General features: G+C 36.7%; 1 protein-coding gene and 1 pseudogene across 3 annotated transcripts in view; both read right to left on the reverse strand.

Annotated features, from left to right (window-relative positions):
* Golim4 (golgi integral membrane protein 4) overlaps positions 1 to 18181 on the reverse strand; it is a 78797-nt gene that overhangs the window by 55547 nt on the left and 5069 nt on the right. The gene's annotated exons all lie outside the window — the stretch shown is intronic.
* Positions 11720 to 11897, reverse strand: LOC113193242 (U2 spliceosomal RNA; annotated as a pseudogene).

The raw sequence follows: 18181 nt of genomic DNA on the forward strand, positions 1-18181 counted from the left end.
GCACGCACTAGGCAAGTGCTCTACCGCTGAGCCATAACCCCAGTCCCCTAATTTCTCATTCTTAACTTTAATATATTTATAAAATATCACTATCTGGTGAAAATATGTATCCAATATACTACACTATACAATGAAAATAACTTTCACAGATTTTCCTTAGAATGTTAATGAGTAAGAATTAATTAATCTATGCAAGATAAAACAAATGCTGATATTATGGGTGCATTTTTCTGTCAGATTTTCTTTCCTTACCGTGATGAAAAAAAAAAAATGAAACCAACAACTACAACAAAATGACTATGATTAGAAACTGATCATTTAACACTCTAAGGAAAAAAGCAAAAAAATATATATATGTTTTTTTCTTAAAATTTGGCCTCTAAGTAGTTACATTTTCAGAGTAATTTTTCCCCTGAGTCCTGAAAGCAAGTATGTGATTTTTTTTACATATCAACTTCTTACAGAATAAAAAGTTTTTAAAAACAATGTTCATTTTCCTCTATACCAAACAAAACATTATAGTATTAAGTATAGATATTATAAACCATGAAGAGACGCTTCAGTTGTTTTTTTTTCATCTATTTTTTCCTTATCATTCTCTAAAATTCCAATTGGAAATAAGAATACATAAAGCAAAACACCAACTTAGATTTAGAAAAAGAACTGTGCTTCCATTTACTTTGACTTGGTAAATAAAGATGAAAGATGAAAGTAAAATTTTACAGATGTTTCCTTTGATGAGGAACATCACTATGAATGTGGGCATCTTTTGTTTCTCAAAATTTCTGCACTTTTCAAACACTGACACAATCATAAACTGGTATTTTCACTTCATATTAATGAATTATGATAATGCTTGTTTTAATCTAACTCCACATAGTACGATTTTTTTCTTTATGCGCTCAATTTTTAGAAGGGAAAAAACAGGAGCTGGGGATGTAGCTCAGTGGTAAAGCACCTGCATAGCATTTAGGAGGCCCTGGGTTTGATCCCCAGCACTATCAAAAAAAGAAAACTAAACTAAATAAATAGGTAAAAATATAGATGAGAAAGATCAAACTCTATCATAAGGACAGCTGGTTCTTTATCCAAGGACTGATTCTTCATATCTGATCTATGTCACCAATACAGAATGATAATTGATATTTTGGTGATCCTCATTCTTACTTCTGAAATAAAGCAAGTAATTGTTTGGAATGCTTTTCAATAATATAACTTGAAACTAAAAGGATTTTCTTTTAACTGATTTCTCTTCCTTTTCGAGAAGAAAAAATACAAACTCAAATGTAATAGAATGATTTTATATAGAGGCCAGAATCTATACAAGTAGAAAAGATAAGATAATGTTTTCTATTTAACACTGACAACTAAATTCACCAGAATATTCCATTTCCTGACTATTCCACCTAATTGAGTTTTGCTGCTTTGATGTTCACAGTCTGAATAAAATAAATGAACAATGGTAACGACAGCCTTTCAAAGATATATAGTGTGAGAGAAATAAAAATGCCTGCTAAAAATAGCATGTATTATAATATGCTCCACTTACATTCCTTACTAGAGACCTTATAGTGGGTCATCAGAGCTTTATGTGATCTCTATTTTTATTTTCTAAGTTAGTGTCACTTTAGATCCTTGGTCTGATGTGGTTTGTTTTCAACTCTGGAGCCTTTGTATATAGGAAGATGAAGTTGCTAACTCCCCATTAGGTAAGTACTTGTTTTTTCAGATGCTGTAGTGTGTTAACCTATAAATGGCGGGTGGGGCTGACTCACTTTTTCAAGATGCTTACCATGACTAGGCACATGTCAATGCTCTCACAACCCTGATAACCAGAATACTCTTTATTTTAACAGGCAATGGTACAGGATAAGTGGCTGTAACTTACCAAAGGTCATTCAGGTATTTAACTGGAGTCCAAATTTGAACTTGGGTCTACACTCATTCCAAATTTGGGCAAGTGCATAGCTATTTCATCAGTTTCTGAGCAGGACACTCACACTGTGGCCTCCATAAAATCTCTGAAATATTGTCTACCTCACCAAACAGATTTGGAAGCAAAGTAGTATAAAAATTCATGATGAAGTGGGGCACAGTGGTGCCCACCTATAAGCCCAGCAACTGCAGATATAGCTCAGTGATAAAGCATACCTGCGCTTAATCTCTAGAACCAAAAGAAAAAAGAAAAATGATAAATCCAAAATAAATTATTTTTACTATTCTCCAATTAATAGATCATTAATTAACCAATAATTGTCTTTTGTTTTTCAACCCAGGGAAACCACATTAATTTTTATTAACAGGTTCTTAAATGAGTTACTTAAAACCATTCATTTCTGTGACTTGCCAAGATGAGGCACATGGCTTTATACCCTGAAGGGAAAGCTTATTGATTCAATTAACACTTTTCAGATTAGAAATGAAATCCTATATTCTGAAAAAAAACTGAAGACAGACAGAAGTTCCCCAATTTTATACTTTTTGAGAGTAAGTTCAGTTTTCTCAGTGAGCGGTCATTTTCTATCCTAAGGTGTTAAATCTATTCCAAACCTAGTCCTTTTGAAGTCCACAGTGAAGGTGATAGCTTTCTCCCTATCCCACAGACCAGGGCTCTCCTCACAGAGCCAGAGTGGACCAGAGACAGGTGCCTGGGGCACACTGCATAGGGCAGCCACTGGAGCCGCAGAAGACTCAAGCACTCCTGGAGGAAAGGGGAGTTGTACTAAATTGGAAAGAAAAAACTGCATTTGGTGTCAGCAGACTTGCATTGAACTTCCTTCTATATTTCATTCCCTTTGTCATTTGGACACATAACCTTTCTGAGCCTCATTCATTAAATCCATAATGTCAAGGATAAGGGCCTAATTCAGTGTATGGCACATAACAAGTACTCAGTGAAATTCAGCTGACTTTAAAATAAGACAAGAGCAGAGTCCCAGCACTTGTCCCAAGGCTGGATGATGAATGGATACGAGACAAGCAACATTCTGGAGTTAGCAACCCGGAGTGAAGGAGCTGGTGGAAGCCAGGAGCCGGCCCAAGGGGGAAAACAAAGCAATGAGCAGCAGGAAGAAGTCAGAACTCAAATGAGATGTTCTGAGGCAGACAAGATAGTTCACGAGGCCAAGCTGATGACCCGGTTTTGCTTGATGACAAAGAGAATGCTGACTTCACTGGTTCTGCTACTGAATAAATCACAAGGGTGGGTAACCTCAGAAAATATGTGAAGGAGTGGGAAAACACAGGTAATTAATGGAGGTTGTAGAATTTTAATTTAAAAATTCCTCTCTCTGAATGTTATTCTAACTGGGTATTTACAGTGACTGGCACATCCTCCCGTGAAACATCATGGCTGAGATGCCTGTGACTGAATTCCATGGTTTTAAGCTCCAGGGAGGGCGTGAAATACCACACAGCAGTAATAACTGCTTCTGGGTATCAAATCTCTTGAAGGATATCTAGAAAACAAGTAAAATTTTGAAGCCAGTCCTAGATTCTCGGTTTTCTTTGGGCCAAATTCCCAGTAGCCCTCTGCAGTGAAACTCAACTAGCATCACCCCAAGTTGCACTTAGGATCTTTGGAAAGAAAGGTGTCTGAATGACTGGTCTTCCTGGTAGGCCCTACCCTACAGGATATAAACCTTGTTTATGGGCAGGCAATGTGGATGCTGCTTACCAAGGTGTTTGTCACTGGGCACAAAGTAACAGAGCTTGAATCTAGTTCAACCTCATTGAGCAATGATGGGAAGGAAACACTGTTAAGGAGTAACATTCTGCCCTTAACATACTCATTTACCACTTAACACCAACTCTGTAAGGAAAATGTGTTTGTTTTCAATGAGGCTCAGAAAGACTCAACCCTTGCTTCATGACCAAAAACTAAAACTTGGCCGAGTTATGGGGCAGTCTTACTTCAAAGCCAGCTAAGATACATTAATCACTATCAAAAAGTTAAATAGAAAACCCTAAGTAAAATATAAGAAGTTTTAAAAAAATAAAAAATAGGTGAGTCCCAGACATACGCAAAAGTGGGCCAAAAAGAGCTAAACTAAAAATAAAATCTCACTTAACACTTAATTCCTTGAAAGAAAAATTGGGGATATATAGCCTTAAGTCCTTATATATAATTCTATATAGTCCTACCAAGATTAGTTATTTGGATTTCAAGCCCACAGCAAAGTCAGATGAAACAAATTTAAAGAGGGAGATTCAATAACTACCCTAAGAAGCCGACAACAGCAAGGAGTACTATTAAAAAAAAAAAAAAATCACGACTCAGAACTAATACTAAAGGTGCCCTGATCCAGGACTATTTTTTTTAAGTTGTAAGATAATTTTATTTCTGTATATACTACTAAATGTATAGTTTTTTTTTACATTTTTTCCAACTTCACTGAAATATAACTGAGCAATAAAATCTGTACATATTTAAAGTATAGAACTTTAAGTATATATACATATATATATATACACACACACACATACACAAATGTATATATGCATGCTTTGTAAAATTATTGCCATAATTGACCTAATTAATATACCTATCCCCATTCATAACATATTTTCTTTTTTATCATTTTTTAAAATATAAATGATAGCAAAATGCATTACAATTCTTATTACACATATATAGCACAGGACTATTTAACATATGAGCAAACTGTTCTTCATATGATGAGCATGAATAGTGAAATAGACTTTCATGTATTTTTAGTCATGAATAACATACTGAGGTTTTCTTAACTATTTTTTTTACTTAACTTTTCTAATTTTTTTTGTTCTGATAGTATAGTTTGTTTCTTTCTTATATTCTGAGGATGTTAAAAAGAAACACAGTATTAATAACAGAGCAAAATAACACCCGTAGAGACATCAAGAGGGTGCTCCATCTCAGAGCCACCTCCAACTCTCATACTTCCTCCAGTTCTGAATTTTTTTCTCTCTTCATTTTATTTGTCCTCATGTGACCCATATCATTGTGTGCCTTTCTCTACTAACAGGACTGCTTGAGAGTAGGGACCACGTTTTATTTGTGTTGGCAACTTCACAGTATCTAGCACAGTACCTTCTACATACACAGAGTAAATATTAGTTAAGGCCATTAAATTTTTTTCACATATTCAATGTTGCCATACAGGCATGCATGCAGAAATGATTTCATATAAATGGTTAAAATAAAACCTCCAGGGCTTGAAAAAGCAAACTTACTTATCCATATATAAATAAGTGATTACGTACTGTAGTTCAGACCTGGACCTCAGCTCAAAGACTGTAACAGTGGATAGAAGATACTAGTTCTCTGCATGGGAAGTCCTTATAATCTTATAGTAGAAAGACAGACAAACAAAGTAGGCAACATCCAAGGTGACATACAAATGAGATTTCAGGTCATTATAATTTCAAATAAGAAACTAATGTAGGCTGATAGGTTAGGAAGAATTTGGAGAGGTGATGAAGATAGTCCTCTGTAAGCATTTCTCTTATGGCTTATATAGGTCTTCCTCTTAACATGTCAAAGAAGAGATGTAGTTATGACCTCTACAGAATCCTCAGAGGTAAAACCACAAATGTGCAGCTTCAAAAGCACAGTGAAATCTCCATGGACAGCATGCCAGCCTCCGACATTGTCCCCAGTGATCCCCACCTCTTGGTACTTGAACACATCTTGTACACTTCCCTCCCACACAGTACAGGGTTGGTCTGTGTGACAACTAGCACACAGCACAAGGGATGGTTATAAGAGACTGTGGTTTCCACATTAGGCTCCTTCTCTGTTGGATCCCTTACTCTGTGGGAAGCCAGCTGCCATGTCACGAGGACATGCAGACACTCTATGGAAGGGCACACGTGGTAAGAAACTGAGGTCCCTGGCCAACAGTGAGGAAGAGCCACGTGAGTCAAACGTGGATTCTCCCAGAAGACTGCAGCCCCTGTTAACAGCATGATTATAACCTTAAGAAAAACTCTTGAGGCAGAACCAACCACTCAGCTGAGCACCCTCAGGAAACCACATGAAATAACAAATATCCAAGGTTTTGTTGCTTAAGGGTATTACATCTTAGAGCAATTTGTTTTTCTTTTTCAGGAAGAGGCCTAAGTAGCTGAAGTCTGAGCAGAGACCTGAATTAAGAATAACTAGTGATTAATAGATCTTAGGAAGAACATTCCAGACGGAATAGTAGCATGAAGATGCTAAGACAGATGTGAACTTGGAATGTTCCTGAAACAGCTAAAATGCCCTCATGGCATTAGGTATGTTAGTGGCATACAAGAAAGCTGGAAGAAAAGGGCTAAAACAGCCTTCAAAGATATGGAAAGCAACATTACCTAATCTACATTTTATAAATGATAATCTTTGTAAAATACTGGGCTACCTTGTGGGAATGAAGACTGCCAGCAAGAAAACCAAGTGGAAGCCTTCTACTCGTCCAGTCAAGTGGTGATACTTATCATTTCCAGTAACTCAGAGTAGGATGTTAGAAATAAAAACATGGCTTGGTTAGATGAAGGACACATCCATATTTTAAAAGTAGAGTGAACACAACTGAATGAAAAACATATCCATGTAAACTATAGCATTCCAACAGGTTCTGGTTTTTGAGTGACATAGCACCCAAATAGATTTAGACAGTGGCAACATTAAATGTGATCTAGTGATCTAGGTTAACTCAAAATTTAAAAAAAAATCATCTGTACGGTCGTTAAAAAAAATCATTATCTTGCCTGGGATTATAGCTCAGCAGTAGTGTGCTTGCCTAGCACGTGCAAGGCCCTGGATTCAATCCTTAGCACCACATAAAAAATGAAAGAAAGAAAGAAAGAAGGAAAGAAAGAAGGAAAAAAAGAAAGAAAGAAAGAAAGAAAGAAAGAAAGAAAGAAAGAAAGAAAGAAAGAAAGAAAGGTATTTTTAAAAAATCATTATCTCTTGTTATCAAAACTATGGGGCTTATGGGCTGGGGTTGCGGCTCAGGGGTAGAGTGCTTACCTAGCTCGTGCGAGGCCATGGGTTCAACCTCAGCACCACATAAAAATAAATAAATAAAATAAAGGTATTGTGTCCTACTGCAACTAAAAAAATAAATATTAAAAAAATACAAAAAAATCTATGGGGCCTAGAAACAAAGACCTTTCCATTTATAAAAGAACTAAGTAATCAGTAGAACTTTTGGTGTCTGTTTTGACTGGTGCCAACCAGACTGTTTAAGCAACAACTAGTGAAGGAAAAAAGAATTAAGTTAACAAAACAGAGATGAGGAAAACCAAAAATAAAGCCAAGTTTGTTTTTTTTTTTTCACATCAACATATTTCCAAAGGAATGACGTTAATAACAAGAAGTATTTCTTTAAGTTAGAGAATAAATATACTGGGAACTGGCAGACTATTCACTAGTTTCATAAAGCATTTAGAGTTTCAATTATTAGGGCTTAACAAGAATCTACATGTCCTCACTGAAAATTTTCTAAGGAGGCACTATTCACAAAAAGTGCACAAATGATCCTGTCAAAAAAGGTCTGCCTCTTCTTACTGCTTCTCCTATTATATGTACAAAAAGCATGTCAAGATGACTCACAAGAAATATCCATTTATAAATCAAGTCTACATTTGTTTACCTAGAGACGAATTTTCAGCTCCTGATATTATTAGACTGACAGACATGAGAAAAAAAAAAACAAGATTTAAAATGCAAAACACAAACTGTTATTAAGGTTATTTTACAGAGGGGCTGGGGTTGTGGCTCAGAGGTAGAGCGCATGTGAGGCACTGGGTTTGAGTCTCAGCACTACATTAAAAAATAAAGAAAGAAAGAAAGAAAGAAAGAAAGAAAGAAAGAGAGAGAGAGAGAGAGAGAGAGAGAGAGAGAGAGAGAGAGAGAGAGAAAGAAAGAAAGAAAGAAAGAAAGAAAGAAAGAAAGAAAGAAAGAAAATAAAAGTACTGTGTCTATATGCAACTAAAAAAAAATATGAAAGATTATCTTACGAGGACTCTACCTCTGGGCTATAATCTCAGCCCAAACAAAGGAGCTTTATGATTCCACACTGTACCCTATCTTGAAACAGACTGTGGTACATGGGCCATCATTCCAAATGCTTCCCCCCTCATGCTGGAGTTACACATCCACATCCTACCATGCACTCTGTAGCGCTCATCACTGTAGGCAGAGTGCTCTTCACCTTCCCATTTATGTTGAGCTTGTCTGTGAGATCTGTTTGATCCACAGAATGTAAATGGAACTGACAGTGAGCCGCCTGCAAGGTGTTAACACTCACCCTCTTCTGCTCCTGTGATCTCCCATGAGAAGACCATCCCCAGGTCACAATCCTTTCAGCTCCAGGTATAGATTAGAGGTATGAGGAGACAACCTGAAATCCAACAAAAAGCCTGTTGTTCAGGCCCAGTCCCAACCCAGCCCATAATGGCCAAACCACAGACCTGGAACATGATTATGTTTGTTATTATAACTTTGCTACTATAAGTCACTAAGATCTCAAATTTTAATGTAATGGTCTGTGTTACCTACAATGAAAAAAAATGATTAAAAAGTAGTGTCTGTATGTCACAATACTAATTTCAAAATTGTTAATATTGAACTTATCATTGTTGATAATACACATTCTAAATTTTCACTACAAGTACCAGGTAAAATAAAGTTATATTTAACAACAAAAAAAAATCCACAGTGCTCTTTTTATATTTTATATAAAATCACTTTTGTATTGCATACCATGTAAAAATGAGGAAAACCAAATCACTGGTGAGATTAGATGTCATAATGAAAATGTTTTGAGAAGTAGAAGAAAAGTCACGCAGTACTTTAGTAGTAAAAGAAACACATGGCAGGTAGAGATCTGTGACAATCCCAGGCCTGCCATCCACAAGCTGTGTGGCCCCCGTCAGGTCAGCACTATTCATAGGAAATGCTCTTTGAAGCAATTATGATTTTTAAAATTTCCAATAGCCACATGTGAAAACATAGAAAGCATATGTGCAATATAAGACTGCAATAATAATCTGTTCATCACAACAGTTAAACCGAAATGCAGTCCCACAAAAACAAGAAAGTTATGCTTTACAGAAGCTGGGTGTGGTGGCACCTGCCTATAATCCCAGCTAATTCAGCAGGAAGATTACAAATTCAAGGACATCTTAGGCAATTTAGGGAGACCCTGTATCAAAATGAAAAATAAAATGACACTGTAGATATAGGTCAGTGACAAAGTACCACCAGTACCAAGTAAAATAAAGTTATATTTAACAACAACAACAAAAAAAATCACAGTGCTCTCCTTTTAAAATTTAAACTTAAATTTAACAAAATTTGAGATTCAGTTCCTTGGTCACACTAATACTTCTAGTGCTATCGCCACACTGATACTACTGTATTGGGCAGCACAACTGTCAAGTCATTCCATTTATCTGAGGGTAACTTTCTTCATGGATAGACTTCATGGATACAAATAAAACAGTTATTTGAGATAAAGAATTTCAAACATAAGTGCTTACAGAGGCTGGGCTAGTAATATGAATGCTCAAGGCAATTAAAGTAGTATTTTGGCCAACTAATGCCCCCTCATATCCCATTCCAAACAGGAATTCTGGTCGCATCTTATGGGACCTCATGACTTTTCCAACAAAGCTGGAAATCTGGATGTTTACCTAAAACTGCTTTTCTTTTTTTATTTTTCCATGTAGATACTACTATGAAATTTTTCAGAGCACTGCATGGGCAAAACCAAAACATGTCCATATGCGATATTTGCAACAGGGGCTCTTACTTTCCCTGCTCTACCAATCTGTGATTTATTTAGAGGAGTGGTATGACTTCCACATCTAGAAGCTAAAACACACAGCCGGATAATTGGTTGAGTGGTGAGCTTGAAAGCCCCTCTGTGAAGTCAAGGTAAAGTCTGAGTTGCCTGGTAGCCTACGGTGAATGTCCGAACTCTAGGGTGAGCTTAAGCTCTTTCCACGCACCAGGATGCAGAGGAGTCTGAAATGGAATCATGCTAAAGCAGACAGCCTAAGTCTCCAATTCTGGATAAAAAACAATGTGCCAGAAACAGAATAGATGGTAGAGCCAAGTTCCCCACAGTGACTATCTCCCTCAAAACCCTGAAACCCAGATCCTAGGGAGCCTGCCTGGATTCTGAAGGAACAAGGTAAGCTGAGAGTGGAAAGCAAAGGGGCAAGAGGGATTAGTAGTTTGGGGAGCCATCAGGACTTTCCATGTACACAGAGGGCAGAGATGGTAAGAGGGGTGGCAAGTGGCAGTTGAACTCTGAGGCCACCAGTTCTTAAAGTCCAGGTGAGTCACCACCTGGGAGTATTCTCAACAGGAAGAATCTGAATTCATAGCTTCAAAGGAGATAAAGTGGAAAGTTTTTGTGAATACTATAACACCTCATTTTAGTTCCAGGGTAAGGAAGCCTTGGAAACTGGGGATAATAGCAAAAGCCCTGAGTTAGGATTCAAGCAACTTGAGCATTAAATCCAAAACGTGCCACTGTCTTTCTGGGTGACTTGATTCTCAAAATTAAAATAGTAATAATGACGCATATTGCTTTACTCTATAATACAGGGTTGTTTTCAGACCAAATGATATAAATATTAAGCAATCTGGAAGTATAAATTTCTCATAATTTCAAGACTTTTTATTAAATTTACTAAGCAACTGCTAGTGGATTCTAGGAATGCAATTTTTTAAATGCCATTTAAGTCTCTGATTACAGACTTATTCCAATTGGGGGCAGGGAACACTGGTTATGGATTCAGGAGAAGAGTGACAAGCAATGACAACCCCATTTCACACTCAGGTACCTTGCAGCCATGTCTAAAGGTTCATGGGGTGAGACCAGAGGAGCTCACATTCCAATATGAACTTAAAAGGACCTCAAAAGGAAGAATGTACCCTGAAGCAGTGGTTCCGAACCTTTTTCAAGTCACTAATGCTTTGAGAATCTGATTAAAACTAGGTTTCCATCTTGGAAAAAGACACATATACAGAAATGACATGTTTTTAGGAAATTGGTTTATGGACCCCCATGGATCCCAAACTGAAAATGTTACCTGTAAGAAAGAGAGTGTCACAGACAAAACTCTCAATATGGTCTTAGGCAAAGAGTAGCTGCTAAATAGGAAACTGTCTTGGAAACAGCTGGAGGCCAAGAATAAGAAAAAGAACAGACTTTATAAATGTTCTGCCCTATTCAAAGTATTGCTACTGTAGGCCCCTCAGGAGAGTTCTTGAACCCTATACAAAGGGTCTTAGACAGACTCACAAATACCATCATTCTAGCTAACTGGCAGCCACTGATTCCTTGGCTAGTGTCAACAGGAGGAAGTATCCTCCAGTTTAGCCCCTAGGAATCTTAGCCAAACTCAGAAAACAAAAGGAAAATCATATAAGAAAAATATAATATGTAAATCTCCTTAAGAACCATATGCACATCATCAATACATTTCAGAACAGGTGGGGGTTGTATTCATTTTGGCTTTTGGAACAGAGAATAGAAAAGAGATCATGTCATAAGGGTCTTAAGGTATCCATGGAAATACCACCATGAGCAGAAGGCCACAGACCCCACAGTGCCAGTGAGTATCACAGCAGCAACCTGGCAGCCACACACACACAGCAATGATGGGGGGTGTGTGTGGGGGGGGAGATGGTTGGGGAGATGGCTGATGCTATAGAAACTCATCAGCAACTTTTCAGTGACAAGAGCAGACCTTGCCTCAAAGCTCAAATGGAACATGGATGAAAACGAATGTTGATAAAATATTCTCATTTCCAAATCCAATCTCACATGAAAATATATATGTTTCAGATAGAAGATGTATCAGATATTAAGCTGATAACAGATATTATACTTGATCTTAGCCAAAGACTGAAAAGCAATGAAATACATTTCAGAAAGTTCAAAGAAAGTCAAATTTAAAGTAGATATACTTATCTTATGTATTTCTAATGACTAAAACATGTTTAAGAGAATGAGGACATACTCTGAACTTAGAATTACAACTGTCCAGACATACTTAATGACTTTTTCATAATGTGCTCTTATACTTTACTTTTGATTTTATTTTATTAATACTACATAATACTATTCATATATCATAATTTTTTTAATCTTGACTTTCAAAGTAGGGGTCAATGAAAAAAATTAAAATTACCAGTCATGCAATTAATGCTTCAAAAGTATCCAAGACCAGTAAAATTTTGTGGGGAAAAAAAAGTAAAAAACAAGGACTTGGAGCTGTGGCTTTAGATCAATGGCAGAGCACTTGCCTGGCTTGTGTGAGGCACTGGGTTTGATCCTTATGACCACATAAAAATAAACAAACAAAATTAAGGCATTCTGTCCATCTACAACTACAAAAAAAAAAAAAAAGTCCTTCAGCAAGGACTCCAGTCTATGAAGTCAGAAGCAGGTGAAAAATGTTGCTTGAAGAGACACACTGTTCTCCCTTTCTATTTACTTGCCAAGGAAATGCAGTCCCTGTTAGGAGGAGGAAATTTTAACCTATTATCTACGGGTTTGGAAACTCCCCCAATGACAAGGTACCTTCCACTTTGTTATTTCTGTCAACAGTCTACTAGCTGCTTTATATTTCAGAGAGTCATATGGAATTTTAACTTTTCCAGGTCAGATAGTTAAGCACCAGATGATTTTCCTTCCAAGTGCCATGATTTCAAATGCCACTTCTTGCTAATATACTATGAACTTTATAGCAAATCACATTTTAATATGTATTTTTTCAAAAGTATTAGTAAATAATCCAAGAAAATAACTGAGAACACAGCCTGCACATAGCAAGTACTACCTGGATGCAATGACTTTGGTAATGATGATGTGGCCACAGTGACAACATAACATTCAAATAAGGATTCTTGCCTCATGGTAGGCAGGGACTGAGGTAGTCCCCAATGGTTCCAACCTTCTGTTCTTCATATCCTCACAAACCCTTTTCCTTTGCGTCTGGGTTGAACTTGGTGATTCGATTCTAAGGAACCAAACATGGCGGAAGTGATGGAATATCACTTCCAAGATTATTAAAATACTTTCACTTTCTTTCAGTGCTTACATCCCTCTTGCTTTCTTGGATCTCTTGCCCTAAGCACAGCCAGACACCATGTTGTGAGGCATTCCTGTGAAGGGCCCTGCAGAGCTGAAGCAAGTTGGAGGTGGATCTTCCCAGACCTGCCAACAACCCCAGGAGTGAACTCTGAATCAGTCCCTTCAATTCCAGTCAAGTGCTGAGAGGAATTCAACTCTGGTCAGCAGCTTGACTGCAACTTCATGAGAGACTTTGAGTCACCCAGCTAAGCCCAGATTTCTTTCCCAAAGATGTTAGGAGATAATGTTTGTTGATCTAAGTCAATTCATTTTGAGATAACATAGCTTTTAGAGAAGTAGAAGTAGATTTGGAATTGTGTAGTGGACTGTAAGAAGAGTATTTTGAGAATGTAAGAATTTGGGAACATAGCACACACAAGTTTGGACTTCAAGAAAACAGACGGAAGGATTTAAGCAAACATGAGAAAAATTTATCAGAAAGCAAAGAAGTATGGAATACCCAAAAGTTTAGTAATACACACCATTATGTGTAGTTATGTGACCCAGTCATCTGCACTTACATAGGAAGTAAAAATTGACAGATAAACAGTTAAGATTTCCTAGAAAAATGTTACACATGTCACTTTGGTTTCCTCTTGCTATTTAATACCAAACTACAGGGAAAAGGTCAAATGAGGGGAAAAGGGCTAAACAAAAAACAAAGCCAGAAGCCAGAATTCGATGGTTTCAGAAATTCGCAGCCTCTCTAGACAGAAAATCATGCTAAAATTAAGAAAGGCACTACAGGTAAATAGGCATTACCAGGACACTATCATAGAAACATGATCTCAGGACAAAAGCTGAGAGTATGGTCATAACTCTCTTTATTACAAATTTGGAGGATTAAAAGGAACATCTTGAGGTACCTTCAGTCCCACCACAGGACCTCCAAAGAGTGTCTCAGATCCTCTAAACAGATCTTCAGGAAGTTTAAGGGCCTTGTCCCTCACCAGTCTCAGCATACACCAAAGTAGAGAAGGACAAATCTCCAAGAGAAAGGTGGGTGTGGCTTCTGTCTAATGGAAAAAAAAAAAAAAACTTCAAGAAGTTTTGCAGGGAGCCCACAAAATTTTTGAGAGGGCTGTATCAGGAGAAACAATGTCAATATGAGTCTGAAGTGAAAAAAGAAGCCACAGATCTCCAAAATTCTACTGGCAGAAAATCTGAAAAAATACTCAGCTGCAAACATATTCTACCTTTCATTTAAAAAGGCAGAATTACTCAAAGGTTAGCACTCTTTGCCCAAAGGTAGTGTCAAGAGACATTGAAAATTATTGCCAGGCCTCAAGACCTAATCAAGAGCAGTTGCCAGCTTGGATTTTAGAATTGCTAAGGACCAGTGACTCCTACCCTACTTGACATTTTCTGCCTTTTTTGAACAGAAAAGCAGCATAGGTAGTCTATGTTAAAGGCAGATAATTGGACAATTTAGTTTCACAGAGAAAGAGAAACTGTATTTGAAGAATTATACATAAGGAATTATATCCAAGAAAGCTCACCACACTTGGATCAAACCTGGATGACTTTCAGATTTTGAGCTGATATAGTAAAGAGGATTTAGTTTTCATGTTCTAACAGAAGTGATGTTTGGGGCTGGGGTTGTAGCTCAGTGGTAGAGCATTTGCCTAGCACTTGTGAGGCACTGGGTTTGATCCTCGGCACCACATTAAAAAAGAAAAAAAACAGCTAATTAATTAATTAACTAAAGGTATTGTGTCCATCTACAACTAAAAAAAATAATTAAAAAGTGATGTTTGACAGTATTATTTAACTTGTTTTAGAGCATCCAAACCTCTGAACAGAATGCAAAGTCCTTTTAAAAATTCCCTCTCAGCTTATTAAAAGGTTGTGATATTGAGACAATATGACAAAAATTACAGATTTATAACATTAAATCTGGCCAATGTAAAACTTGATTAATTACTCTATTTAAACCAAATTAAGTAATCGAATAATTATCACCTAGCCAATTTTAACCTGTTTATCATTAATTTTAGCATTCCAGCTATTGTCAAGACAGCACATAAGCAATGTCAAAGCCCTCTCAAATATCTTCATTTGAAATTTTTGTTGTTTCTTACAAAATTTTCAATTAAGGAAGAAATTTTGAATTAAATGTGAACTGAAAAATGGAATGTTTGATTCCTCTAAAATGATTATAATATTAATTCACTTACTCTCAAAAAAAAGCAAATGATATCATTCAAATGTTCCACAATACCTATCCTTCAGAATGACAGCACGTCTTTTACTTCTCTGTTCGCTATCTATCATATTGTGACATTTCATATATGAGAAATAGTTAAAGCAATATTTTTTAAATGTCAGACTCTTACAGAGAACAATTTATTTCATACCCATGTCCCCCTAGGCCATGGGCCTGTTTAGTGAAGCTTATTAGTGAAGGCAATGACTGACAGACATGTCCTCAGTGTAAGCACTCATGCGCCAATAAAAACAAAGAACACAAATACGCCATTCAGAAATACACAGCATTGTTTAAAAATAGCTGTGCCTATTACTATTCAAACTGAGGAAAGGGTGTTGTTGGGTCTGTAAAGACAGAACAGGGAAGTGAAGGAACAGTATCTTGTTTGCGAGTCTGGGCTTAGCTTCAGACACATGGCAAATGACTTACCCATCTCAGAATTTAGTTTATTAACTGTAAAATTCAGTATTTGTGTAAGGTTTGATCAGTTAGTACATTTCTAAACTTCAGACCTCTCACATGGGTTCTTTTTTAAAAATTTTCTTATTTGTTCCTTTTAGTGATATATGATGGTAGAATGTATTTTGAAATATAAATACATGGAGTATAACTTCCCATTCTTGTGGTTGTACTTAAGGAGGTGGAGTTACACTGATCATGTATTCATATACGAACATAGGAGAGTAATATCCAATTCATTCTACTGTCTTTCTTTGCCCATTCCCCTTCCCTTCCTTATATGAGTTTTTATCACACCAATGCAAAACCTGTAGGATACTTAGTTAACAAAGATTCACTTTCCCCTAAAATAAACTTCTGGAAAGAAAACTTGACACCACTGCCTCATCAATTAAAAATCTGATTTAAACAGCATTAATGGATGGTTATCAATAGATCATGTAACTTAAAATTATATAACATAAGACAAAACAATTATTAAGTTCTAGCTGTCAGTCTGTTGGCTACCCACAGTCTGTTTTCTTTGGAAAAACAGGTGAGCAGTCATATCTAGCAAAGACATTCTAGCATCAAACTTAGTTTATCCTTTTCAAGAAAGTACTAAAATGGAATTATAAGTTTTTCATCATATGATTCAATTTCAGGAAATATCTGCATCCACCTGAAATCGATTCCACTGCCACCAAAATCATTTTCCACAGCAGCAGCAAATATCCTACACCCTGGAGATGCTGCCTCAGATAATCACACCTGTTACTTCCAACTCTTAATTTTATCTTGAATTCTCAGATGACCCACTTAACCTACTTTCTCCAGCCATTAATATCATCATGAGAGATACTAAAATAATTTTGAGGGCAATGGTTTGTCATGGAAAAAACACAGGCTATAAAGTCACATTAGGGTTCTAAGCTCAGTTTCATTAGATCACATCTCTTCACTGCCAGGTTAATTAACCTAAGCCACAGACTGGTCAGTCACATGAAAGTATCGCTGATTAACAGTATCATGCATGCAACATGCTTAGCAGAGTAACCTGAACATGGTAGGCACTCAATAAATGTGTATTAAAAATAATTCAATCTCTTCAGATAAATCTTCCAAATCCTACCATGAAAAATTTACTCCACATATCACTGAATCCAAAGAGAAATACATATTACCATTTTTCTTTCACAGTAAGCTACATTCAAATACCTTTCATTCCTAAATAAAGCTAGAAAATTCACAAATCACCTACTGCCCAACACATTTTGTCCTTCATGATAAAACAGGAACATTTGGTTGCCAAACTGAAAAACAGCAACTCTTATCTGCTGTTCTGTAAAGTGTTTTCAGGTTTTCTTCTCCCCCCTCCCCCCCCCCAAAAAAAAACGTAAAAAGGCTAGAAGAGACAGAGAATGTGTGTCTTAAAGTTTCATGGGCACATAGCTCTGAAAACAGCCACATTTAGGCCACAACTAATAACACCAGTACCTACTACATATAGTAAAGGATAGGCCCAATACAAGCAAGCCCAATACTAACCCAGCAGCAGCAGCAGCAGCAGTCCTGGTCATCTTATACACGGTAGGAGTAATGTGCTCCAGGACTCATGCTAGTCACTTTAGATAAAGTATTTGTAATTCCTACAAAAGTACAAAACAGACCTCCTCCTTAGCCCTAATTCAAATGTGAAGAAACTGAAATTCACAGAGGTCCCCAGTCTACTTGAGATCAACCTATTGGTAAATACCACCACCTTTGATGCCCGAAGGAGCTCTCCCTTCACTATTCTCTACTGTCTTTTTTAGAAGATGTGAACAAGAACCTTCCTCAGTGCTTGAAAAGTCATCAGTTGATATCAATCCCCTTTTTTCTCCCTCCCCTCTTCTAGTTCCTCTCTATTGTTTTGCTTTTGGGTGCTCCATCTTCGGTCTTCATTTTTCCAACTTCAATTCACTTATTCCTTCAGCCACTGAAATGCAGTCTTATATCCCAACCCTACAGGAAACTGTCCTTGCCGAGTCAGGAAAAAAATTTAAAAAGTGGAGGTAAGGTTTTGGAATGCACACTAAAAGTGCTTTCATAATACACAATTCTCTTACATGGTCAACCAGTTATTCTCATTACAGAGTTGGCATGTTCCATTTTACAGGGATGACTAAGACACACATCATGTATAAAACTGGTTATATATTTTTGTATGAATCATATGCAAAGTGAATCAGTTTTTAAAAGTAACTAGAGCTTTTTATCTTTCAATCGGGGAATGAATGTATACGTAAAAACCTACTGAATTTAAAGAGCATTCTTTTAAACAACAACTTGATAAAAACCTACTTTTAAACCGTATGATGCGTATTAGTGAAGCTATTTCACCAACAATGTCTAATTGATATTAATAAATCCCAACTTT

Source organism: Urocitellus parryii, chromosome 2 (assembly GCF_045843805.1).
Source record: "Urocitellus parryii isolate mUroPar1 chromosome 2, mUroPar1.hap1, whole genome shotgun sequence".
Classification (NCBI taxonomy): Eukaryota; Metazoa; Chordata; class Mammalia; order Rodentia; family Sciuridae; genus Urocitellus; species Urocitellus parryii.